The following is a 26,586-nucleotide window of genomic DNA, read 5'->3' as shown; positions in this document are numbered from 1 at the left end:
AAATTATCCGTACAAGTTTATTGTAATTCTTTGTACTAAAGGAAACATAATATTGTTTGCTATTCCTCCTTTATAATGGAAATAGTTTAAATTTATTTAATAGAAATGAAAAATCAATGCTACTGAAAAGATTTTCTTGAGTTTTTTTCTTACTTTCTACAGGAAGAACACACAAATTCTGTAACTAAGTTCATCAAAAAGAGATAAGACTGAAATGATGTAATCATTATGAAACTTTTTCTAGTGTAAAAACATTACATTTCTCCTTTTGTGGCTCTTTTATTAAATTCAGTGTTTAAAAGGAATATTACCAGTTAATAAGTCCATCTATCTCTTTTCTTAATGTAGGATTCATCATTAAAAATAATTAATCTAACCAATGCTACTCAATGATACAAAAATTGTAATCATCTATATTATTTCAAAATTGTAAAATTAAGTTCTAAGACCCATAAAATTGGCTTAAATATTGTTCATATTAACTATAAAGAACTTCCATGTCTTAAAGATTTATATATAGTACATATTTATAAAAATAGAATTTATAGTACATTGTATGTATCATACACTAAACATTTTTACCACTCACACATTTTTGTTTATCTTAGAATTAAACAAATAGTTTGGATTTGGTTGGCCCAAGCCTCATGGACTAAATTGTTACTTATTCCTGGATAATTCTCCCACATTAGACGTTCACACTTCCATTAATCTATAAACAACGATCTAGATAACTTGCAACCCTGAAGGAGCCAACAGAAGACAAGTTTGACACACTAAGAATGGCAACATGGAGAATTTAAAACAATTTGTATATTTTCTCTATGTTTTATTTCCACCCAAATAATATATTCAAATTACTGTTTTCTATATATATAATTTTTTCCTTTTTGATTTTCTGACTTTCATTCTGGAATCATTTTCCTTATTCTAGAAATATTTTCCTTTTAAAGTTGCTTTAGTGAGGATCTCTTTCTGGTAAACCCTCTCAGCTTTTTGTTTGGTATTTATTTTGACCCTGTTCTCCAATGAAAGTTTAGCTGTGCAAGCATTTGTAGGGTGACAGTTATTTTCTTCTATTTTAGTCTTAAGTTGGATTCCATTATTGATGCTTTGTTTTTCTTCAGCTCATTTCAGTCTATTCTGTTTGACTTAAGGTAAGAATTTCTTTTTTCTTTTGGTGTTTGTTCTAGTTTGCTAATGCTGCCAGAATGCAAAACACCAGAAATGGATTGGCTTTTATAAAACGGGTTTTATTTGGTTACACAGTTACAGTCTTAAGGCCATAAAGTGTCCAAGGTAACACATCAGTAATGAGGTACCTTCACTGGAGGATGGCCAATGGCATCTGGAAAACCTCTGTTAGCTGGAAAGGCATGTGGCTGGCATCTGCTCCAAAGTTCTGGTTTCAAAATGGCTTTCTCCCAGGACATTCCTCTCTAGGCTGCAGTTCCTCAAAAATTTCACTCTTAGTTGCTCTTGGAGCATTTTTCTTCTCACAGCTTCTCCGGAGTGAAGTCTGCTTTCAACAGCTGTCTTCAAACTGTCTCTCATCTATAGCTTGTGCTTTCTTCAAAGTGTCCCTCTTGGCTGTAGCTCCTCTTCAAAACATCACTCACAGCTGCACTGAGTTCCCTCTGCCCATCAGCTCATTTATATGGCTCCACTGATCAAGGCCCACCCTAAATGGGTGGGGCCATGCCTCCATGGAAATTATCTCATCAGAGTTATCACCTACAGCTGGGTGGGGAACATTGGGGGCCACACCTCCATGGAAATGTCTCATCAGAGTTATCACCTACATTTGGGTGGGGTGCATTTCCATGCAAACAACCTAATCCAAATGTTCCAACTTAATCCCCACTAATATGTCTGCTCCACAAGATTGCATCAGAGAATATGGCTTTTTCTGGGGGGCATAATACATTCAAACCAGCACATTCCACCCCCTGGGCTCTAGAAAAACATATTCTTTCCAAATACAAAATATATTCATCCCACCACAATATCACAAAAACGTAAATCATTTCAGTAATAATAGTTAAGTACAAGATCCCATCAAAATCAATTACAGGCATGGTGGGTCCTAAGACATAATTCTCCTTTAGCTTTGGATCTGTGAGCTGAGAACAAGTTATGTGCTTCCAATATACAATGGAGGGACATTCATAGGATAAACATTCCCATTGCCATAAGGAGAAACAGTAAGGAAAACAGGGTTAACAGGACCAAAACAGTTCCTAAAACCTGCAGGACAAACTCCATTAGATTTCAAAGTCTGAGAGTCATTAACAGAATGATGTTGCATCCTTGGGGCTTGAGAGAGCAGGAGTCTAACCCTTCCTAACAGCCTTTGCAGCAGCCCTTTCTTCTCCAAACGCTTGGGTGAGTTCTCCAACACAGCCACACATTGGGAAGACCACCTTCTCAGCTCTACCCTCCTCAAACATTGGGGCAGCTCCCGGATTCCCTTCCATTTCCGGGGCACATGCTCAACCCCTTCAGAACAGTGTGTTGGCAGCCAGGCTCTCCCCAATTCCCTGGGAATGTGCCCCACCCTCTTTGGGGCTTGGGGTGGCAGAACATTTCCTGAGCATCAAGGCAGAAGGCCCACCCTTGACCTCCAGGGCAAACTCACCCTTTCCATGCATGTGGGCCACTCTGCTCTCCCAGCCTGAGACCTCTTGACTCCAGACCTCAAACTCCACAGCTCTGCCTTTGAAGAAAATTTTCCTTCAATTTGTTCCTTGTCTGTCTCCTCCAGTCTAGGCGGGCAATGGCTCTGTCTATAAAGATCTCGCAAAAATTCTGTTGGCTTTGCATGAAGCACACAGGGGTCAAAGCCATCAGACAATAGGACTTTCCACAAATCCTTTCTGCTTAACTCCTTTTCCAATCTTGGCTTGTACTGAAATGGCAGCTGGCTTCCATGTTTGGTTACATCCTCATGTTTGGCTGTAGCTTCTGGGATTCCATCCCCTGGAAGCCCGTAATTTTCCAAGCCACCAGCTTCTGGTTTCTTTGAACCCAAGAGTTCAGTTCTAAGTTTATCTCTCCCCACTCGCATTTTACTATAAGGTGCAAGGAGAAGCCAGGGTACATGCTCCACATGTAGTCTGGATATCTCCTCAGCTAAGTATTCCAGGTTGTCGCTTTCAAATTCTGCCTTCCATCTGACTCTAGGACTCAATTTTGCCAAATTCTCTGCCACTTTAAAACAAGGATCACCTTTCTTCCAGTTCGCAACAACACGATCATCATTTCTGTTCAAGGCCTCGTCAGAAGTATCTTTAGAGTCCATATTTCCACAAACAGTCTCTTCAGAGCAGTTTAGGCCTTTTCTATCAAGCTCCTCACAATTCTTCCAGAATCTTCCCCTTATCCATTTAAAAAGCCATTCCAACATGTTTGGTATTTGCAAACTCAGCAGCAAAAGCACCCCACTCTCAGTACCAAAATCTGTTCTAGTTTGCTAATGCTGCTGGAATGCAAAACACCAGAAATGGATTGGCTTTTATAAAAGGGGGTTTATTTGGTTACACAGTTACAGTCTTAAGGCCATAAAGTGTCCAAGGTAACACATCAGCAATCGGGTACCTTCACTGGAGGATGGCCAATGGCGTCCGGAAAACCTCTGTTAGCTGGAAAGGCACGTGGCTGGCATCTGCTCCCAAGTTCTGGTTTCAAAATGGCTTTCTCCCAGGACGTTCCTCTCTAGGCTGCAGTTCCTCAAAAATATCACTGTTAGTTGCTCTTGGGGCATTTTTCTTCTCACATCTTCTCCGGAGCAAAGTCTGCTTTCAACAGCTGTCTTCAAACTGTCTCTCATCTATAGCTTGTGTTTTCTTCAAAGTGTCCCTCTTGGCTGTAGCTTCTCTTCAAAACATCACTCACAGCTGCACTGAGTTGCCTCCACCCATCAGCTCATTTGTATGGCTCCACTGATCAAGGCCCACCCTAAATGGGTGGGGCCACACCTCCATGGAAATTATCTCATCAGAGTTATCACCTACAGCTGGGTGGGGAACATTGGGGGCCAAACCTCCATGGAAATATCTCATTAGAGTTGTCACCTACATTTGGGTGGGATGCGTTTCCATGCAAACAACCTAATCCAAATGTTCCAACTTAATCCCCACTAATATGTCTGCCCCACAAGATTGCATCAAAGAATATGGCTTTTTCCGGGGGACATAATACATTCAAACCAGCACAGTGTTCTGCAACTTTATTAATTTATATCTAGCAGAAGATAATTTTAAAAATAATGATCTGCAATAATTATATATTTTATTTCATTGCCTGGAGTTTTGTGATAGTCTCTTTTATTCTTTGTTCCTTTTTTCAAATCCGTCTTATTTTCCTCAGCATATTAAACGTGAAAATTCTATTTTTGAATTTAATGAATTTAATAAATAAAATCGATTGGGATATAATGCTGCTATTTCTATTTTTCTCTGTAACATTTTGCTTGAGGTGGTCTGTTTTTGCCTGCATTCTTTTTTTGTTATGTTTATCTTTGATGGATTTTCATTGGTGGGAACTTAAAGAGATCTGATTTGAGGATGTGGTTCTAAAGTGGTATTGTTTTTCTTTTGTTCAAATATCCTGAGACTTTCAAACTGGTGACTGCTTTACATTAATTTCTGGTTTGGGATTTCTTGGACATATTTGTAGCATAAATTAAAAGCCTGAACCTACATAAAACTGTTTGCAAGGAAACTTTCCCACCTATAGTTAAAGCTGAGTGCTAGTAGTTTCCTTGTTGCTTTCCTTTGATGGTAGGCACAGTTTCTTTTTTTTTTTCCCTAGCTGACCTTTTCACAGAGTCTATAGTCTTTGCAAGGTCTATACTCTTCACTTTTTTTTAAAACAAATGGGGTTTCAGTGTATGTCTGTGCTGGTTTGGATGTATTATGTCCCCTGAAACACCATTATCTTTGATGCAGTCTTGTGTGGGCAGTAAACATATTGGTGTTGATTGGGTTGGAGACTTATGATTGGATGCTTCTGTGGAGATGTGATCACTCAACTGTGGGCAAGATCTTTCATTGGATAATTTCCATTGATGTGTGGCCCTGCCCATTAAGCATGGACCTTGATTAGTTTACTGGAGCACTATATAAGCTCAGACAGAAGGAGTGAGCTTGCTACATCCAGGAGGGACATTTTGAAGAATGCACAGGAGTTGAGAGAGGAACTGCAGTTCACAGAGACATTTTGGAGATGGCCTTTGAAAGCAGACTTTGCTCTGGAGAAGCTAAAAGAGGACAAACACCCCAAGAGCAACTGGGAGGGATGTTTTGGAGAGAAGCTGAAGCCTACAGAGGAACGTACTGGGAGAAAGCCATTTTGAAACCAGAACTTTGGAGCAGACGCCAGCCATGTGCCTTCCCAGCTAACAGAGGTTTTCTGGACACCACTGGCCATGCTCCAGTGAAGGTACCTGATTGTTGATGCTTTACCTTGGATACTTTATGGCCTTAAGACTGAAACCATGTAACCAAATAAATGCCCTTTTATAAAAGCCAATCCATTTCTGGCGTTTTGCATTCCAGCAGCATTAGCAAACTAGAACAATGTCTATCACACTTTTTTGGTAGATCCCTCTCTGCTCTTTGGCACTTAGGGCTTTCTCTTATTTTCCCAACTGTAGGAATGAATTTTGGAATTCAGCTATGCATTTAAAAGGATATTTATTTTACTTTGACCAATATTTTAATTGATATTTAGCAGGAAAATTTTTCAGATTACCTAGTGTGTCAATTGCTAGGAATGGAAGCCCAGTGCCATTGTCTTTAGTATCAGATTATATAAAACCTCAGCGACAGCACATTTCTCTCATTTAGCCTTGTCTAGATACTTAATAGGTTTCCTAGGAGCATAGATCAAAAAGTTTTTTAACTTACAGAATACATAATTTTTTCCCAAGTATTTTTCACACTTATATATGTATTCATAAATGCATTCATGCACAATAAAAAAGAACAAACAAGAAACAAGTTTAGCAACAAAAAGCGATGATTTTACCTGTTATGTCTGATATAAACTTTATATCCTGAGAATATGAGAAATATATTATTTACAGGTAATTTAAATAGTTGGATATGTTGTAAAATGCTCTTTATGTTTTATAAATAATGGATGTTTAAATGTAATATGAAATTTCCAAGGATTTTCAAGTGTTGGGATGCTAGAATGATAATATTTTAACACACTTAATGAAAAGCTTAGAAGGAAAACACAAATTATTTAAAAGTAAGTAGATATCATTCCAAAAGTGAATTCTGGTAGATCATTAAATTATGAATATAGATAATAACACTGTCTAATTCATAGAAACACTGCAATTTGAATTAAAACAATAATTCTTGTAGTATGGCAAAACCAAGGTGAAAGAATTGCCAATCAGAAAGTATTGATTCTATTAAATACTTTCATTAATTAAGGATTCAAAAATCCTTAACTGGGATAAGGAAATGAAAATACTCATTCATTTAAAAAATATCTCAAGTCAACTTGCTCATGACATAGAGGAAAAGTACAAGATGGATCAGAATGAGACCCTTAATTCAATGAATAATTAATGAGCTTATATTATTAGAAAGAAACAACAGCATGAGCAAGGGCAGCAGTGGAAGACCTTGGAGGTATACAGAAAAGTTTTAGTTGACAAGAAGCACAGATTCGATAAAAAGGAGTAATTGAAAATAGAGTTAGGAAAGTAGGAGAAGGGTCATAAAGGGCTGGCATGCCAGAATAAAGACATTGGACATTGTTTATGAGCAGAGAACCAGCAAAGTTAGAATTATCCTTAAGAACATTAATCTCCCATCAATGTACCAAAAACTTGAATTAGGAAGATTAAGAAGCGATAAATTCAGTTTAAAATGCTAAACCAATAGTTCACGTGGATGCCAGTAGGGTTCAAATCAAAGATGCTGGCAACAGCAAAAGAGAAGGAATAGGTAGGAACTTTTTGATAGGAGAGTGACACAATGTGGCAATCTGCAAGTAGACTGTATATCAAGGTGAAGTAAGATTTCAAGGAAAACAGTCGCGTTTTCAAGTGTGAGTGACATAGATAATGGAGGAGATGCAAAGTCAAACAGGAAACCTGAGAGGAAGAGGTGTTTAGCAGTTGGTGATGAGGCTAGTTTGTACATTTTGATTTTGTGGTGCAAGTGGGATATCCAAGTAGAAATAACCAGAGGACCATTAAATATTTGAAAGAAATGAGAGCTGGAGATAAAAGCTGGGGAACTAACCACAGAGAGGTAGTGGTAAACAATAGGAATGTGGATATCACAATGCTAGAGTAAAAACAAACAACATATTTTGGCATTGGGATGATAAAAAGGAGATGGAGAAGGAGAAATCATGAAGATAGGAATAAAATTAAGAAGGTCCAGTGTAGAGGAATCTGAGGGAGGAAGAATTTTCAGGAAGGAAGTTTGATCGGTGGTGGAAGGGGAGGTGCATATGTGTGTGTGTGTGTGTGAGGGCATGTGTGGGTGTACAAGAGCTAGCAAACACAAAATTGTCTATTTTGCAAGGGTTGACCAAATAATACAACTTCTCACTTTCTGCTTTAGTGCTTTCGTTAGCTACAGCGTTTGCTCAGGTTTTAGGCTGAAATTTGTGGGGATGAAATGAATATGGTGGCAGCCAGTTGACTTTGTTGGGCTCCTTTGGGGTGTCTTACAAAAACCCATTGTTTTTCATAGAACTTGGTAGCTAGCCACCAATTTCCATTCTTTCAAAAACTGATTACATGTCACTAAGAAGGTACAGATGTTCTGGTTAGACTTCAGTCATAATATCTCTTTTCCGTGAAGCATTTTTTTTCAGTTGTTTACTGTCCGGCGCTTTCTCGCCCCGCCTCGAGTCCTCGGTCGGCCGGCGATGGGGACCAGAGAGATAAGGGGAGAGAGGGTGCGGACAACGTCTTACCCGGAGCACTTGTGATCACTCAGGACTCGCGGTGGTAAAGCAGATAAACTTTTAATGGGACTAGGCAATCATCATCTTTACAGGTTCCACCCGGGGCGAGACACCTCGGGGGAGAACAACCTCGATGCGGCCGTCAGGTACGGCTCCTTGTGGGCTGTCTCCCCGAGCTTTGCCCGGGAACTTTCTTATAAACCCTGCGTGTATCCAATGGGCTAACGCCACGCACACAAGCATGATTGGTGAATACAGCGGGTGGTTACATACATCAGAAGCCGGAAGCAGGATGTGGGCGCCATCTTGGCACCACTCGATGGGCGGGGGGACTTTGGAGCAGGTTTACAGCGCATGCGCTATGCCCGTCCCGGGAGACGGCTCTCCACATCTCCCCCTTTATTATTTATATCGACCCAGTGTCCCCAGTGATGAGTGTGCTCCCGTGAACCCAGATGGCTCACAATTTGTTCCGGTGCTTTGGGGAGTCTGGACTAGGTCTCAGCCATTTAGCGGCGGAGCCTCTAGCACCGACCAGAATGCTCACGTCATATGGAGACCGGAGAGTCCGTAAGCTGGAAGCAACGTGACTCTCCCTGCAGTGCTTTGCCTGGCAACTGGGGAACAACGACGGGGGCAGGAACAGCAGTAACCAGAGTCGGGGGTGTCACTAGGTGTCTCTGTGCAATGGCTAGGGTCCAGTCTGGCCACAACTAGGACTCTGCCCTAGAGACCCACCTGAGACAAAAATTATGACTGCTGGCGTCGCCCGTCATACCCGGGACACAGCTGCGCGCTTAGCTACAAACCTCGCTCCCGAGTGCCCCGCCCGAGGCGGCCAGGATGGGGTATGGCCATCAGAATGGTCGCTGTTGGGGGTATCAAAGGTGGAGGACATAGCCATCATAGTGGTAACACGGTACTGCCGCGCTTGAAACAGGCGTTCTAGCAAAGATTTAACAATGACTAATCCCACCAATAGTTCCACCATCAAGAGAATTCAATTAGTCAAATTGGGCTAAGAGAACCAAGAGGTGACTTGGTCCCACAGATTTTTTACAGTCTCGCCCAGTGTGGAAAGGTTGAAACTAACAGGCTTCAATTCCCTAATGTTCTCAAGTCTCTGAAGGCCGGAGGCTTGGTCCAATGGCCCAGGCCGTATATTCGTTGGCGTTTCTGACAGCTGCTCCCCGGCCTCCCCAGGTGATGCCACGGTTCCCACCAGTCTTTCCGGAACCCACACTGGTTGACGTCCTGGTTCCTGGGGAAAAACACAAACAGAGCCTCCGGCCCAGCCGAGCACCGGGTCAGGGCCTTTCCACTGTGACGTGGAGGGAGCGATATGGCCCTTAACAGTCTCCCATATAAGGACTAGAATCGGGTCCAAACAGACACCCGTTTGGCGCGCTCGGTCTATATCACGACCAAGTTTCATCCAAGAGGGCAGATTAAGGCTGCCAGAACAAGGAGACCAGGGGGCAAAAGTGGCCACATCATCAAGAAATCGCTGGAGAGAACTTCTCTTAATTGAGATACCCCACTGTTTCAAAAGGGTCTTTAAGGGGGTTAATAGGGGTGAACTCCCAGACTGCCCCATGCTTGCAGTCGGCACTATCTCTTAATCACTCGGAGAGCTCTTCCGAGTCCCCGGGGCTACCTGAACGCCCACGGGCCCTAGTCCTCGTATGGAAAGGGGTGCTTACCTTCTCGCGGTGATCAGTCGCGGAGGTCAAGCCGCGAATCCCGGGAGCACGTCTCCGTCGGGTCGAGGGGAACGAGGGGTCGATTGAGGAGTGTGATTCCCCGTACGGGCCACCACTTGTCCGGCGCTTTCTCGCCCCGCCTCGAGTCCTCGGTCGGCCGGCGATGGGGACCAGAGAGATAAGGGGAGAGAGGGTGCGGACAACGTCTTACCCGGAGCACTTGTGATCACTCAGGACTCGCGGTGGTAAAGCAGATAAACTTTTAATGGGACTAGGCAATCATCATCTTTACAGGTTCCACCCGGGGCGAGACACCTCGGGGGAGAACAACCTCGATGCGGCCGTCAGGTACGGCTCCTTGTGGGCTGTCTCCCCGAGCTTTGCCCGGGAACTTTCTTATAAACCCTGCGTGTATCCAATGGGCTAACGCCACGCACACAAGCATGATTGGTGAATACAGCGGGTGGTTACATACATCAGAAGCCGGAAGCAGGATGTGGGCGCCATCTTGGCACCACTCGATGGGCGGGGGGACTTTGGAGCAGGTTTACAGCGCATGCGCTATGCCCGTCCCGGGAGACGGCTCTCCACAGTTTACAAAGTGCTGCTAGTCTAAAACATTTTCTCCTGTTCCATTCATTCTTAATATTGCCACAATCATTATTTTGGTAGCCATCACTACCAACTGTGTAATTTTAAAGTAAATTCTATGTAAACACTGTACACTTTGCCTGCTATTGGCATGTTCCAGGCTTAGATAACAATAATATGATCAACAATCCATATTCAGGTCAACCAATACAGATAATTTGATGATTCTGAAGCAGAGAGATGAAGAGGAGAGAGAGAGAGATTGGGAGGGGGAAAGGGAAGGAAGGGAAGAGAATTAGGAATGATAATCACTCTGTTAATACTGGCTAGCCTTTATTGAGCAATACTATGCTACTATGTGTAGAACAATGATTATTATTATTATTTTTTTTTTAAATAGATGATATGTGAGGCCTTTAAGCCTCTTTAAAAGGAAAGGGATTTTCTGAATGTTGAATAGTTAGAAATATCTACCTTTGAGGACCGACTATGCAGCTTATTAATTCCAAAACTGGGGCTCTGAAACATACTGCTTGAATCAAAATGTTATACTGGAATGATTGCCATACAGAGATTCTATCCTTGACTGCCATGTTGCACATTTTCTACCTGATCTTTCTTGCCCACTAATTCTATCCCTTGAACCCCAATATTCCCTATAATATTCCTTTCATCCTACTCTAACAATAATAAAGGCTAACATGTTTTGAGCTCTTATTTGATGCCATCACTGTGCTAAGGACTACTTTTGCATGGGCAATCTATTTTAATCCTCAATACCACCCCCCCCTTTATGTATCATCTTTTACAAAGGTGGAGGCAGAGGCTCAAAAAGGTTAAGTAACTTGTACAAGGTCACATAGTGAGGAAATTTCAACATAAAACCTGTAACTCAATCTCTAAAGCACACATAACGTATCTCTAAACATACATAATTCATATTAATTCCATTGCATTCAGCAATGCTTTTATAATGGTCCTTTTGTGTATGCGGGTAATAAATTTTATTTTTGTGCTTGGAATATGGAGTAGCTACCTCTGTCAACAATATCCATTAACATAGCATTATTACACCTTTCCTTTCAATTTATGGCCATGATAGATTTTTTAAAACTTCCTTTTCTCCTACTCTACTACCACTTGGCATTAAGCATTTCACTAAGTCTCTCATTTTCCCCAACTCTCCATTTGTCTTCATTATTCAATAATTAATCCCATTCATTGGCCTTTTGTATCATTTTTATCCTTCCTTCAGTAACTTGTGAAGCTGTTTTCCAGAATTAGACAACATGCACATAATACGAAGATTAGTTTTAGTTTGCTATAGTCATTTTGAGATCATTAATGCAATACCAGTGATATAATTAAGAAGTTATCTCATGCACTGAAAGTAATCACAAACTCTGAAAATGTTTAGGAATAAATTACTACCAGTAGAAAGAGATTATGACTATACCCACGTGAGCATACCATTTCACTAGTTGAAATGCCTTACATGCAAGAAGAACTTGGACAAATGAAGGTTAAAATTTGGAGATAAACCAAAAAAATTGCATAGTTTAGTGCAAAAAGTTCAAAAGTGGGAAAATCTACATTAAAAAGTCCATGAATTGCTGCCACTTTTGTGCCTGGTCTTTTTATCTGTGGCCCATATGACAGCACAGTCTCATTCAGCTAAACTGCTTTGATTCTGGCTAAGAACCATGAGTACAAAAGCACTTGAATATATGGGAAATTGTTGGGTTCAAGTGTGGGGCAAGCAATTGGTATGAAAATAAGGGAAAGTTTAAAAGTTCATATTGTAAACCAATTTTCCCTCTCCTATTAAAAACTAGTGGGATAGAAAACTGCTTCCAAAGAAACCTCTTTGAAATCACAGCTAGAGATTGCAAACATACTGTTTAGCTGGTAGGCTCACTTTGTCTTCTTTCTATAGCTGAATATAGACTTCTGCTGGATTAAGGATAAAAATACATCATAAAGTGCTACACAGTATGATACTGGTGATTAATGGTATTTTGTGCACATAGAATCTAAAGACTCTTAAAAAAGTAAGCATGGAGGAAATATAAAGGCTTTCTCACTCCTTCTTCTTTTTACCTCCCCCCCTGCATTGATAATACAGACATTGTAGGTAAAGAATGAAGTAGAATATAAAATATAAATGCAGTATTTAAGCATATTCCCAGATTACCTCACATTCATTTTTGAACAGTTGTTAATTAAAGATGGACTTCAACTTGAATAGCAGGTAGGTAGGTTATTTCTAAACCCAATTAGAGATGAGAAAATTTAAGTTATTTACTTAATTTTTTCACTCACTCATTAAGTATTTAAAAAGTAAACAGTCACCATATTTTGAGGATATATATAAAACATTTGGGGGTATAGAGAGAAGAGAAGGGAAACGAGAGTAAAAAATAAAGAAAAAGACTCATATATACAGAGATTATATCATTCCCATTCTCATAAAATTATTTTTGCATGTCTATTTGTATTTATATATTTAAAAATTATACTAAGATGTATATACTCACTTTGAAAAACGTACATGATAGCCATCAAGGTGAAAAATTGCAGAGTACAATAAAATGTATAGAATAAAATGCATAGAATGTGTATAGAATAATTTTATAAAGGCAACTATGAACATGTTTATATGTATGTGTGTATTTGTATATTTATACATGCACACATATACTTAGATATATTTTTGAGCAAAAACTTGCTGCAGTTTGAATGCACTGGGAGGGTCTAGTGGAGCAGAAGGAGGTGAAGCTACAGGAAAGAGAGAATGTTTCATAGTACTGAAAAGGAGAGAGGGAATATCATTTACATTTTTTGAGTTTTTAGTCACAAAAACCAAAATTCATTTTCAACAATAGGCAAAATAAAAGAATCACACCTGATCGGCAGAGCCTCTGTCATGTGTTTTTGTCTTGCTTACAAGGCAGGTGGGAATTTGACTCGTTTCTTTTATGTTAAAGAGGCAAGTCTCATAACACATTGATTTTATAAAATACAGGATGAGTATTAAAAAGATGATAGGCATCCAACATAGGATATATAGCTACTACATGAGCCAAAACATGGAAAAATTGGCTTTAGTTAGTAGTTCAGAAATTTCCTCTATGATATAGCAGAGAAGAAAGAAAGAATGCTGATGTAGAAGCCAGTTTGGGAGATGCCATCTGAGGGCAAGTATTTTTTTCTCAGAAAAGTAGGACAGATTTCCTCAGAGACTAAGGGAAATAGTGGAGGTCTGAGGTTTGAGAAACGTGGAGAACGTTTAAAATAGTCATTGTGAAGAGGAGGAGAGAAGACTGAACAAACAGATATCAGATTTTGAACTATGTTGAAGGTTTGATGTAGATTGGTGACCACGAATTTAGAGTGGTACAAATCTTCCCAACCAGAAGACTTTATTTTAAAAAATTAATCAGATGACTGATGCAGATGTAGAGAAGAATAACTGGGCTTATTTGGAAGACCTATAAAATGGTGTAGAAGAATGTGATATGAAAAATCTTAGAAAGATGCATATTATAGATCTCCTAATACCAAATAAGTTCTCCTAGCCACTGTTCCAAAATAGTTAAGTGGATTTAAAATTTTGGTGTGGATGGAGGTCAGCTATTACACAATGGGTAACCCAGGCCATAATGCATGAGAAAAGATAGTGTTTTACTCACAGATCCTTCAGAGAGAGAAGGGTGTCATTAAGCTTCCCATGGAGAGATGCTCCTCTAGCTAGGGGTGGCTTTAGGACCCAGATGCATGGTCCACAGACAGTGGCTGGAGTCTCCCACAGCAGCCTCCCAGCTGTGGTCCAGGTGCCAGGAGGTCTAGCACTCTCCCTTTTGGCCTAGGCACCTTTAACCCCAACTGCCTGACTTGCAAGTCATAGCTCTGGGCAAGGGATGCCCTCCTGCCTTATGGACTCCTGCCGTCGGAACCCCCACAAGACCTTTGTTATGTAGCCAACGTTACTCAGTGTCAGTGTCACCTCATACCAGTCATTCCAGTGGGGGGGTGGTGGTGCTAGAAACTACAAAATTTCTCCTTTTGTGTACTAGGGCTGGACGTTTGTGGTTCCAGGGAAGATTCGGCTGTATACGGAGCCATCAGCTTGGGGTAGGAAGCTTAGGCAATCCTCGCAGAGGCTACGGGCTACAGGGCAAAGCAGCGGAGGAAGATGTTGGCAAGCCATGGACCCTTCCCAGGTAGTTTTAGCCATCTGAGAGAACCTGCTAATAAGCCACGGGTAGCCAGAAGGCCTTGGACCTCATTTCCTACGGTTGTAACCAACACATCCTACTCCCTTGCCACTTGTTCCGAATTAAATTGTACTTTAAATTTGGGCCTGGGTGGGGGTCAGTTTCCACACAGTGGGAGACCAAGAGAGAGCATCCTGTGTAAGAAAAGACAGTGTTTGCAGGACCCAGAGAGAGAGGGGCTGCCATGAGAGGTTGATAGGAAGCACCATCGGCTAAGGTGGCTCAACCAGCAGGTGGGGAGCACACAAGCAGAGGGAGAGGAACCTGTGGGTTTGTGTCTTTATTGTGGTCCAGGGCTGGAGGTTAGTAGATTTCCGGTGGGAGTCAAGGATTGGTTACTTTAAAGAAAAGTAGCATAAAGGGAAAGGGACTGGAGGTTCGAGGGCAGTGGGATGGTTAGCTTATCATTTGGGACTAGCTGTGGGCTTTGGGTGAGGTTTGTGGGTGTTGTAGGTAGTGGCTGCAGATCTAGTTTGGGCTCTGTGGGAGTTTATGCCCCAGGGCTGGAGAGCTGCTTATTAACTAGGTCAAAGGTCAGGGTGAAGACAAGTGGCTTAGCCAAAATAACTTGGATGCTGGAGCAGCACACAAAAAATTTTTATAATTATAACAGCCACATACTGCTATTGGCTCTTTATACACTACACATTACTTCTCCTACTTCCCCTACAAATCAAATTCTTTTAAATTCAAAGATTCTCTACAAAGTGTTTATTTTCTACTGATGAACATAGAATAAGATTATATATATCTTCAGGCAAATTAGATTCTCCACTTTTCAGCAGTCCTTCTACAAACAATTATTTCTGTGAGTGAGGTCTCAGAGAGAGTGTTACATTAACTTCATATATCTCCCAACATCATAGTCAGGAGATAAATATTGCATTGGCATCATGACAATGCACATGCAAATTATAAATGAATTTAGATTTCTGTAATTATAAAATAAATTTTTATTCTGAACTTTCCTTAAGGCTATATTGAAACTGCAAACTCTATTGGTTGATAACCAAAAGAAATAAATATTCCCTCATGGACAACATTCAAATGGTAATAAAATGTACCATGTACACTTGAAAATATTTTCTAATCTGTAAGTTTAATTATAGGTAGTGCTATACTAAACTATAAACTTTTATGAGAGTAAAATATGTTTTTCTTTCCCAATTGGGAACAAATTAGAATTTAGATTTAAGAATTCTTCTACACTCATCTAACTATTGCAGTAGTATGGCATGAGCTTTGAAAGCCATACTGAGGTTTGAATTTAAATCTCAGGTCTGTAGGATAATTGCTGTAGTAGTTGGAGTAAATTATATAGTTCTTTTAGCTTCAATTTACTCACCTGTAAAGCGGGGTGTGCACTACCTGCTTCATTAGGTTGTGAGAATTAAATAACTATATGATGTTTGTAATGTGCAAAGAACAATCTCTAGTTTGGGGTGTGTACTCAGTAAATGGGAAATATTATGTTTGAATTCATAGAATAACAAAGAATGGAGCAAAAATCCTACATATGATTCTTTTTCCTGGATGGAATTAGTTTCAATTATAAATTTCACCATAGCGAGCATCTATCAATGCATTGGAGTTTCAGTATGGTATATTGGTCAAATTCAGCTGGCTACCTGATTTTGTAAGTAAAGTTTTATTGTAGGTATGCTGATTAATTTACATATTGTCTATGTCTGCTTTCGTGCTACAAAAGCAGAGTTGAATAATTGAATATTTGCAACAGAAACTGTATGGTTTGCAAAGCATAAAATATTTACTAACTGGATCTTTCTGAAAAAGTTTGCCATTCTCTGCTCTGAGGGTTGACTAAAACCAGTAAGCCTGTGAGGAGAGAAGATGTAAATGATTCAAAAAAATTTCTCTCAAGGATATCATGAGCTAGATTTGGAAAATATTGATATGTATACAGTGCTGGACTTGACTAAAAGAGATGGTATGATTATTGAAACTTACCCTAGTCTATTTTTTTATCTCCTGCATCTGCATTATACCTTATTTTCTTTTTTCAAAAATTTCCTCTTTATTGTTGCTTGTTAGCTTTGTTACCCATAATGCCTTTCTAAATTTATAAAATATACTTCCTCATACTTAAAAACTAACTTTTCCTGCATAGAATACAATATTTCTTATAAACATGCAAATTTTTGTAGACTTATCATAAAAAGGATTTTAAATAAAGAAAAGAAGACAGTGGGAAAAATCAAATGTTTAACATGCATATAATGCTGAGTGCTAAAATTTATCACAACTGGGATACAAGATGTGCTAAATTATCATCATACCATGTGTACTCAATAAATTATATTTTATTTTTTAATATAATTGATAGAATTAATTTTCATGTTACTAATCTGGTTTTCCTTAATCAGTCAACTTATATTTCCAGATCCCAAAGAAATGTGAAAAAGTTCAGTGATTTGGGCTTTTCGTCCATGCGATGACAAATCTTATTTAAAGATAATTTTCACAAAAGTAACTTAATTTTTTGCGTGTGTTTATATAAATACCAAAATAATTAATTGTATCAGAAAACTTGAACAAAATTAGAATATTTTGACTTATAATAGATGTTCCATTTGATCGATTGAATTTTCTACATTTTTCTGATGACCATTTTGATACTGTTTTAAGTATGCTCACTAAAAATCACTTAGAAAAAAAATCATCAAGACTTTTTTCAACTTGTGAGGTCACCTTCCTCTCAATTAGTGGAAGAATATGGCAATAATGCAATGAATTCATGTGACCTAAATTTGCAAAACAAATATTTAAGCATATTAAATTTGTGAGCAAAGTTTCATCAGTTTTACTGTATGTAATAAGCATTAATTGTCTGCATACTCATGCCAGTAATTAGAAATTCAAAATTATCCTTGATATCAAGAAACTTTTAATATATTAAAAATAATATAGCAAAGGATTCAGATGCAGATAATTTCTTATTCATCTTTTTTATTTCCAAGGGAAAGGGTTGCACAGAAGTGAAACTGATTGAAAAAAGCATTTCGGACAGAGGGCACAATGAAAGCAAGGCAACAGGGGTTTGTGAAGATGCACAGGATAACGTACTCTAGGGTTTCACATGTGAAACATCCCAGAGAGATAAAAGCGCATCTTAATTCCTGTGCTTGTTTCTCAATCTTACTTTTTGAACCATTACAATATTAAACCCTTTTCCTTGATAATTTTATGTCTAAATTTAATTTGAACTTGGTTTCAGCAAAACATTTGACAAAATAAATATTTCAGTAATGCTTCAATATGAATATTTGGACCTGAGCATATTTACCACTATCATTGTGTTTTCCTCTGAGTCATTTTTTCAATTTTTATATCTTAGACAAGAAAGCAGACAGCAGCTGTTGGGGATTGAATCACGTTGTCTATGCAAAGCACATTCAGGACCCAATCCCTGATCCTGAGGGTGTTAACTCATTTGTAAATAGGACCTTTGAAGAGGTTATTAGAATATTCTGGCTATTCCATAGATCTTCCTCTGGTTCAAATTTTAATGAAATCAAATAAAAATGTGGAGAGGAAAAAGTAGTATAGATCAGAATTCTTACTGGATCTCTTTGAGCTTCTGTATGTATATTAGTATTTAATTTCAAATCTAGAAATAATGTTACCAAGCTATTTATTGAATGTTACTATGTGCAAAGTACTATAATAGGCACTTTATAAGTATTGTTATATTCAGTCATCTAAGTCTGTGAGTGTATTAGTTTTTGATTGCTGTGTAACAAATTACCACAAGCGTAATGTCTTCAAACAATATTCATCACCTCACTCTTTCTAATAGCTGGGCCCTCTGCTCAAGGTTTCATGAAATAAAATCAAGGTGTTGGTCAGGGTGTGATCTCATCAGAGGCTCAGGGTTTCCACACTCACTGGCTAAGCCATGTGGCCCCCTTAGATAGTTCATAACATGGGTGTTTGCTGTCCTCCAGGCCAGTGGGATTGCATCTTCCTGACTTCTCTTCAGTCTGCTATACCTAATCTTATATAACTTAACATAATCATGGGAGTTACTATGCCATCACTATTTGCCATATGATGTAACATAACCAAGGAAAGACTAGTTCACTATATTAAGTTTCAGCCACACTCAAGGGGAGAGGAGAATACAGGGCATGTACACCACGGGGCAGGAAGCTTGGGTCCCATTTTAGAATTCTGCCTACCACATTAAGGTGCCTGTTACTTCTGTTGTATAGATCATCAAACTAAGACTTGCATCAAATCACATAGCTAATGTGTGGCAGGGCTAATATCTGTTCATTCAAAAGATGAAGCCCCTAACAATTATGTTTAATATTCTCTCTAGGCCTAATAAAACAGAAATAAAATTTTTCTTAATAGAATTAATCCACATTATTTTTTATTAGAGAAGTTGTGGTTTGCAAAACAATCATGTTTAAAATACAGGATTCCCATATACCACCCTATTATTAGCACCTTACATTGGTTTGGTATATTTGTTACAACTGATGAAAACAAATTTTTTTTTATAGTTGTACTATTAACTATAGTCCATGGTTTAACCTAGGGTTCACTGTTTGTGTTGTACAGTTCCATGGATTTTTTTTTTTTTAAATTTTATTCTAGTACCATATGTACAACCTAACATTCATATCTGAATGTAGTTAATACACCTACTTAATGTTAATTTTCATGTCTATACCAAAGACTTTTAAATATATGTGTAATCCTGATATCTGGTTTGAGCTATAGTCCCTTGGTAGATATAGATCTCTTAGTATCATCTGCAATTTTCTAATTTTATGACCCAGAAACAATTCAGATTCAACTCATCCAAAACCAATTTCAAGAAATTATCCCTTCTAAAGTCCTGATTTCTAACAGGGGCATCACCATTTTTCTCACCCGTATGGCCAACTTGGTAGTTCCCTCTACTTTGCTGCACTGTGGACTGAGGGCTGATTCCTCAGTGTCCATCATGGAGCCTGCTTATGGCCAGGGCTCAGCTTACCACCCAGGGCTGGTCAGTCCCAATGCTTTCATTTTGTAATTTGAAATATGTATTATACCCATCTGTTTTGTTTAATTCCCATTGGTATTGAATTTAGTGATTATAATATGTGATTTTCCATCACTTTGTTTTGCCAAGGATTCTTTTTTAGTCATTTAATGAAGTAAGTATGTTAACTGTTTCCCAAATACTGTAAACATGCACAACTTTCATCCTGCCTGAAGTAGCATTTCAAGTGCATTTAATTTATTTACAAAAGTAGAATCTAGTAGTGAAAAAAATGAATTCTAGAAATGTTGCTAACAGTATGAGATTAGAAGATACATTTTCAGTATTAAATTACTATTAAATATATAGGACCTGCTTTTATAGTATAAACATTTTATTTTCCCAAAAGAATGCTTCTTTTTATTGCTTATGAATATAAGTGGGTAAAAAAACTTCTGATATGCTCTGAAGCTCTAGATTTCTGGAAAATCTTATCTATGAGGACTTCCTGAATTATATATTAACTGATATGAATAAATACAACTAAAATGAATAAGCATTGTAAAGGAAGGGCATCAGAGAATGGCAAGATAGTGGAGCCTAGAGCCAGACTGCCTGAGTTTTCATCTCACTGTCTGCATTTTCTAGTGTGACCTTGGGTAAGATTCTTAACCTCTTAGTAGGTTGCCTCCTCTATTTGTAAAAAGGGATAATAATAGCACCAATCGCATAGAAATGTTAGTAGAAATAAATGAGTAAGATTTTAAAGCATTTAGACCTTATCTGTTACCGCATAAGCACTATATAAAAAAACCAACAAATAAATAAGTAGAATATTGTTGGTGCCCTTAAGATTAATTCTTCTTAGGCTATGCAAATATAGTTGTAAGCTAGCGACAATTAAAAATATTAGTTGAAAAGTATTTCATTTATGATGCAAAAAATAATGTAGAAAATTTTATTAATGACTTATTGACCCAGGACAGATGATAAGGATATTTACAAAAGCATTTTAATGGAGAAAATGAGGTTTCTTACTCTCATCAATATTATATTTATATTGCTATATTATCTCATGATTAGTTCACATTATTACTATTAATTTTCCCATACTACATCAAATTTTCAGCTAAGAACAGATTTCTTAGATTGCTTCCTCTTTTAGTAGATACATTTTTCAAGAATTTTATCATGGTAGTCTAATTTCTCTAAAGAACAATGCATAGTTTAATAACCACAACAGCAGTGAAGCAGATCTGGTTTTCATTGGAAGAGAGACTCTAGTGCAGGAAGTGAGACACAGACTTCATCTGAATCCTTTAGCAACCTTGGGTTAGAAAAGAGACAGCTTTATTGCTTCTAACTGCCAGCTCTGTACTTGGTATGAGTTGGATATTTTTCAGATTAAATCAAAAGGTAAAAATTGGGTCATAAATTCTATGGAGTTCTGTTCTGGGAAATACACTAGAAAACAAAGTGAGATGGCAGTCATGACTGTCCCTGCCAGGGCCTGGCAAAAACAAACATCAAGATATAAATACAAAATTAAAATGGATACAATTAAATCATAGAATGATGTCGGTCTCAGGATTCCCATTTAAAGATTATGCCTTTGGTTTATAAGTTATCAGCTGGAAAGTTTCTTTGCAGAGTTCTTATTTCTAGTATCAACTGAAAATTCATTCCTTGGGCTCAGCAAAGCCATATGGGATTTGTCAGAGCTTTCTAATTTTATAACTACTAGATAAAATGATAAGGCAGCTAGGTCACCGGAAGGCGAAGCATCCATACTGGGATTTTGCTGGCTTAAAGAAAATAAAAGTGAGGTATAAAATGGCAAGCACCATAAAATAATATAAGGAAAAGTCAAGGGAAAGTGTACAGCTTTAAAAGATGCTTAAAGCAAAATTCTCATAGTGTCTTATTTTCTTTTGAACACTGTAGCCAGGAGCAGAGATTCTCTTTGTTTTGGCAGGTTAGAGATATCCCATCAGTTTCTATTTTACTCAAAATAAGTATAAGAAACATATTGATAATATGATTCTTCTTCTTCTTCTTATTCTTTCCATCCCACATCTGAATCTTCTCTTACTCTTGCATCTGCCTAGTCTCGTCTACCTTACCTTCTTTCAAAGGAAAAGGTATGGAAATCTGGCTAGAAACAAAAAATTTACATGTTCATTCTTCTTTATAATTCATGTAAAGAATTTGTTTCTATTGCAAATGTAATTCTCAAGCCTTTGGAATATAATGTAAGCTCTAGTTTTAGATACATGCATGGAAAAGATAATTGAAATATCAATGGACTGGAAAGCAAATGTATCTGGTGACCACACCCAGTGAAAGACACTGAGAGAAGGCTATCAGGTTTGTCAGATCCTGACAGTGGTGAAGCTGTTTCAAAAATCTCTGATCATCACTAAGAGTCTGGATATCACAACAGTTTACACTGAATATAGAAAAAATAATTAGACGCTTTAACCACAAACTATATCTCAGTAAAATGAAAATAATTTAACAAGGGAAATTGAATATAACAGGTCAGAGATTTAACAGATGTGTACAACTATATAAATTGGTACCTACACACTATTTGACACTGTCATCCAAAATCTCAATTCCCTTGGATATGAGTTCTATCCATCTGGGTCAAAGACTACTGAATTTGGGATATCTGAAGAGATTCACTGAAAACAACTTTCTCTAATGTAGTAGTCACTTCTGAGTACAGAGCTTATTTCATTGCTACAGGTTCTCACCTGAGCAGTACAATCTTTTATTTTTAGTTCCTTTGGATGTTTCAATTGCATTTCTAAAAATAATATTTTCTTTGCACATGCAATTTTGTGCATCATTGCCCCTAACTGCATCTTTAAAATGCATGCTGTGAATATTTAGCCCTAAAGCATACCGTGAACTTCTTAATAAGGAGCAGTCTTTGATTGCTGTGACTTCTTAATTTTCTCCATGAAATGAATATCCCTCATGTATATACTTATGAAATGAACAATGCTAGAGGAAGAATTTGTCTCCCAGATGGCCTGTTCAGTTCTGAGTCTCACAACATGCATAGTCAACAAAAATGAGGTCATGCTTATCTCTAATCCCGAGGCAATCCCAAAGCAGCAGAAACATAAGGGCTCTCTACATTCCAGGATCCTGTGAGTTTAGGACTGCAAAAGGTAGATTTTCTATATTCTACAGTAAAGCTTATTTCAAAGATTCTTTAGAAAGGATGTGTACTTGTTCCTTTCAGCAATGTTCTACTAATTTGTTTGTTTTGACTTATAAAGTCAGATAAAATGGCATTTATTTACCCATTCAGAAAGTATTTATAGAGTGCCATCTAAGCAACAAGCACTACATTAAATGCCTATAGTTCAGTGAGTGTGGAGCGGTCTGGCAAAGAACAGTGAACAAACAAATAATTCAAGTGATTGTGTATTGTGATAAGGGCTTTGAAAGAAACAATTGCAAGACTGAGATGCAAAATAGTAGGAAGGGCCCACTTTAGTTACGGTCAGTAAAGCTCTCTCTGAGAGGGTAGCATTTAATTGGTTACATTGGTTGGGCAAACTATGGCCCCTGGGAGAAATTCAGCCCACCGTCTAATTTTGTACATAAAGTTTTTTTTGAAGCACAGTCATGTCCATCACATTATATTCACATTATTGTCTATGGATGCTTTTGTGCTGTAACAGCAGAGTTGAGTAGTTATGACAGACTAGAAAGCCTGCGAAGTTGAAAATATTTACTATTTGGCCCTTTACAGAAAAGATTTGCTTACCCCTGGTAGAAAGTGCCATCTGTACAAGAGTGGAGAAAATATTTTCCATGCAGAGGGAATCATGGGGCAAAGACAGTGGAGTGGAGAAAAACATGGCTTATTAAAGAAAGTGCAAGAAAGCCAGATAGTAAGAGATGAAGTGGAAGGGGACAGTGAGAATCCAGTCTTGCTGAGCTTTCTAGGCTGCTGTGAGTAGTTTGGATTTTAATTCTCACTGTCAAGAGAAGCCATTGGAGAGTTTTACAAGAGGAGTGACATGGTCTGATTAATGTTGTTCAGGATTTTGTAGCTAAGTCATATAGAGTACTTACCATGGGCACAGTTGTAAGCCATTTACGTGTATTGGCTTATTTAATTCTCACACATTATGAGGTAAGTGCTGTTATCCTCTATGATGGTTAGGTTCATGTGTCACCTTGGCCAGGTAATGGTGCCCAGATGTTTGGTCAAGCAAGCACTAGCTTGACTGTTACTGTGAGGACACTTCATGGACTTATATCATCAAAAAATTGAGTGCATCCATGGCTGATTACATCTATAATCAACTGAGGAGATTGCCTAAACAATGAGAGATGTTTCATCAAATCAGCTGAAGACTTTAAAAGGAGAAGTGATGATTTCAGTAGTCAGAAGACAGAATTTTCATCTCTGCTTCAGCCAGTCAGCTTTTCTTGGGGAGTTCATCGAAAACCTTCATTGGAGTTGCCAGCTTGCAGCCTGCCCTATGGAATTTGGACTCATGCATCCCCAGTTGTGTGAGGCACTTTTGTAAAATACCATAATATTTACAGATGTCTTCTGTTGGTTCTGTTGCTCTAGAGAGCCCTGACTAATAATACATCATCCCTACTTTACATTTCTTTGCATTGTAACTTATTCAGAGTGGTACACTTGTAAATAGTGGAGGCAAGATTTAAATCAAAACTGTCTTGATCCAGAATCTATGCCCTTCACCACTGGGTCATACAACCTCACTTTGCCTGCACTGTGGAGTGTGAGTGGAACATATGACTTGTCAGGGTGGGGTGTGGGGTGGGGTGTGCAAGGATGGAGGCAGACAGAAATGAGCACATTACAAGACTGTGACAACAGTAAAGTTGAAGTAAACAGTGATGGCCTGGACTATGGGGCTGACCACTGAGGTGAGAAATGGATGCCTGAGAGGGAGAAGGGTTTCAAGAAAGAAGTAGTCTCCTGTATTCAGTACTAATGAGCAGCGAGGTAGTGGGTGGTTTGAAAAGCATAGCTTTGATTTCTCAGCCTGGAGACAACTTTTATTATTTTATGCATAGAAAGTAACACATTACTTTTCACAAACCATAAAGGGTGCCACTGACAAATGGGGAAAATTGCATTTAGGGCTATAATTCTATTTCTCCAGAGGAGTAATATGAATATGACTAAACTGGTGGAAACCTCTTATTTCCTTCTGAGTCTTCATTTGATTTTTTTCTGTACAATCTAGCAAAATTGCCAGCTACAATAATATATTGTATTTCTCAGTTAAAACTTTTCAGAAGATTAATTTTACCTAACATAATGTATTCATTTTTATATTTCATTAATTATAACTGCCTTTTTCTTAATAAAAGATCTGCCAAATAATACATAAAATTGTAATTTTTGTTCTTGGAACTAGGTGATTTGCTTTCTTATGTAGGTCAAAGAAACCATTTTGATAGCAATGGAGATAAGGCATAATAAATAATATATAAATATTTTCTTAAATATAGTGGCTTGTCATAGGAATATACTGAGAATAAACAAATAAGAATTGAATATGATGAATTATTAGCTATCTTGGGTAAAGAAACAAGAGTTGAAATAATCTTATTTAGGAAGTAACTATTTCTGAGAATACTAATGATAATCTGGTCAGAAAAGGTAATAGTGACAGTGGAAGAATCTTTAGACTGGAGAGCATAAATGAAAAAAAATCGAGTCACTTTTCCTTTAAGAGTTTATGTGGGCCATTTCATCTTTGAAAAGAGAGCTAGCACATGTTAATACAATTATTCAACATCACAAGTGCCAATATAATTACAGGGTGAGGGAAAATCTGTCTCTAGGCAAAAAGGCAATTGAAATTGAATGAGAGCCTTAAAAGTATCTGCAACTCAATCTTGGCTTCCTTGTCCTTTCTCCACTTGTAGATATACAGGACTATAAAATTGTGTAAATATTTTTAGATGTTCAGCATATTCATTACTAGTTGCCTATATTTTTATTTCATACTTTGCTATAAAATAAACCAGAGAAATAGAGAATAGAATAGAAATTCTAAATTAAACTTAGAATTTAATCTCCTCTAGCATTCAGCTTTTATATTTACATGTAAGTAGATTGAATGTACTATAATTGAGAAGATATTACTCTACACATTGCATTTAATTACATATTTTGCATTTTAATTCTATATTATAATTGTAAATCCTATAAATGTCTGTCCTATACTAAGACAAAGGACAGTTAAAGCATTATTTAGGTAGAAATATCTAATATATTTTTGTAATTGTAAAAAGAATAAAATGACTTATTTTCAAAGAGATGCTACATATTAATATTGTTGATGACAAATTGTAGGCTATCATTTAGATGAGCAGTTATACTTGAAGATTTTGAGCATTATTTTGAACTGTATTGAATTTTACTTGCTGAATAAAGTTTTAATGAAACAATGCACCTTGAATGAAAATGTCATTTTTTTTTGTCTAGGTACCTATTTTCACACACAAAGGCATACAAACTCATTCACATGCACACCCAATCACACACATGCACACACAGATTCATTCATAATTGATGACTTCACCAATTGCAGGCCTGTAATAAAGAATAAAGGAGTCTAAAGTCTAAAGTTATTTCTTCAAATGAGGGCATTCCTAAGAACCCTATTGCAAAAATAACACTGACACAGTACTTGGAAAGACTGTACAATCTTTATAAATTTTTTTATCTTTTTTTGGATACATCAAAGATTTCATTTGTCATGTCTGTCTATCTGAAGCCTCTTGTGAGTACTGAATTTACTTTAAAAAACTGTTTTTAGAGAAGACAACACAAATCCTTCCAAACAGTCATAAAGTGATCCACTGAAAGTAAATTATGAACAGAAAAAGCATTTTTTCCCCATATAAATCATGTTTCCATAAAGACGAAATAAATGATCTGGGATTTATTCCACCACAAAAAAATGTTGAGTGAATTGGGTTTAGAAGTATAACTTACAATACCATCCAAACTAAATGTTTTACCAATTGACCTTAATGCCATTTTGTCTTAACATAT

The 26,586-nt window shown here is 37.7% G+C and overlaps 1 protein-coding gene across 1 annotated transcript in view; it reads right to left on the bottom strand.

The window, feature by feature from the left end:
* The window catches only part of EYS (eyes shut homolog), a 1,792,869-nt gene that overhangs the window by 342,409 nt on the left and 1,423,874 nt on the right, over positions 1 to 26,586 (bottom strand).

This window comes from Choloepus didactylus, chromosome 7 (assembly GCF_015220235.1).
Source record: "Choloepus didactylus isolate mChoDid1 chromosome 7, mChoDid1.pri, whole genome shotgun sequence".
Classification (NCBI taxonomy): domain Eukaryota; kingdom Metazoa; phylum Chordata; class Mammalia; order Pilosa; family Megalonychidae; genus Choloepus; species Choloepus didactylus.
The sequence above is the reverse complement of the archived record's forward strand: the minus strand, read 5'-3'. Positions and strand labels throughout refer to the sequence as shown.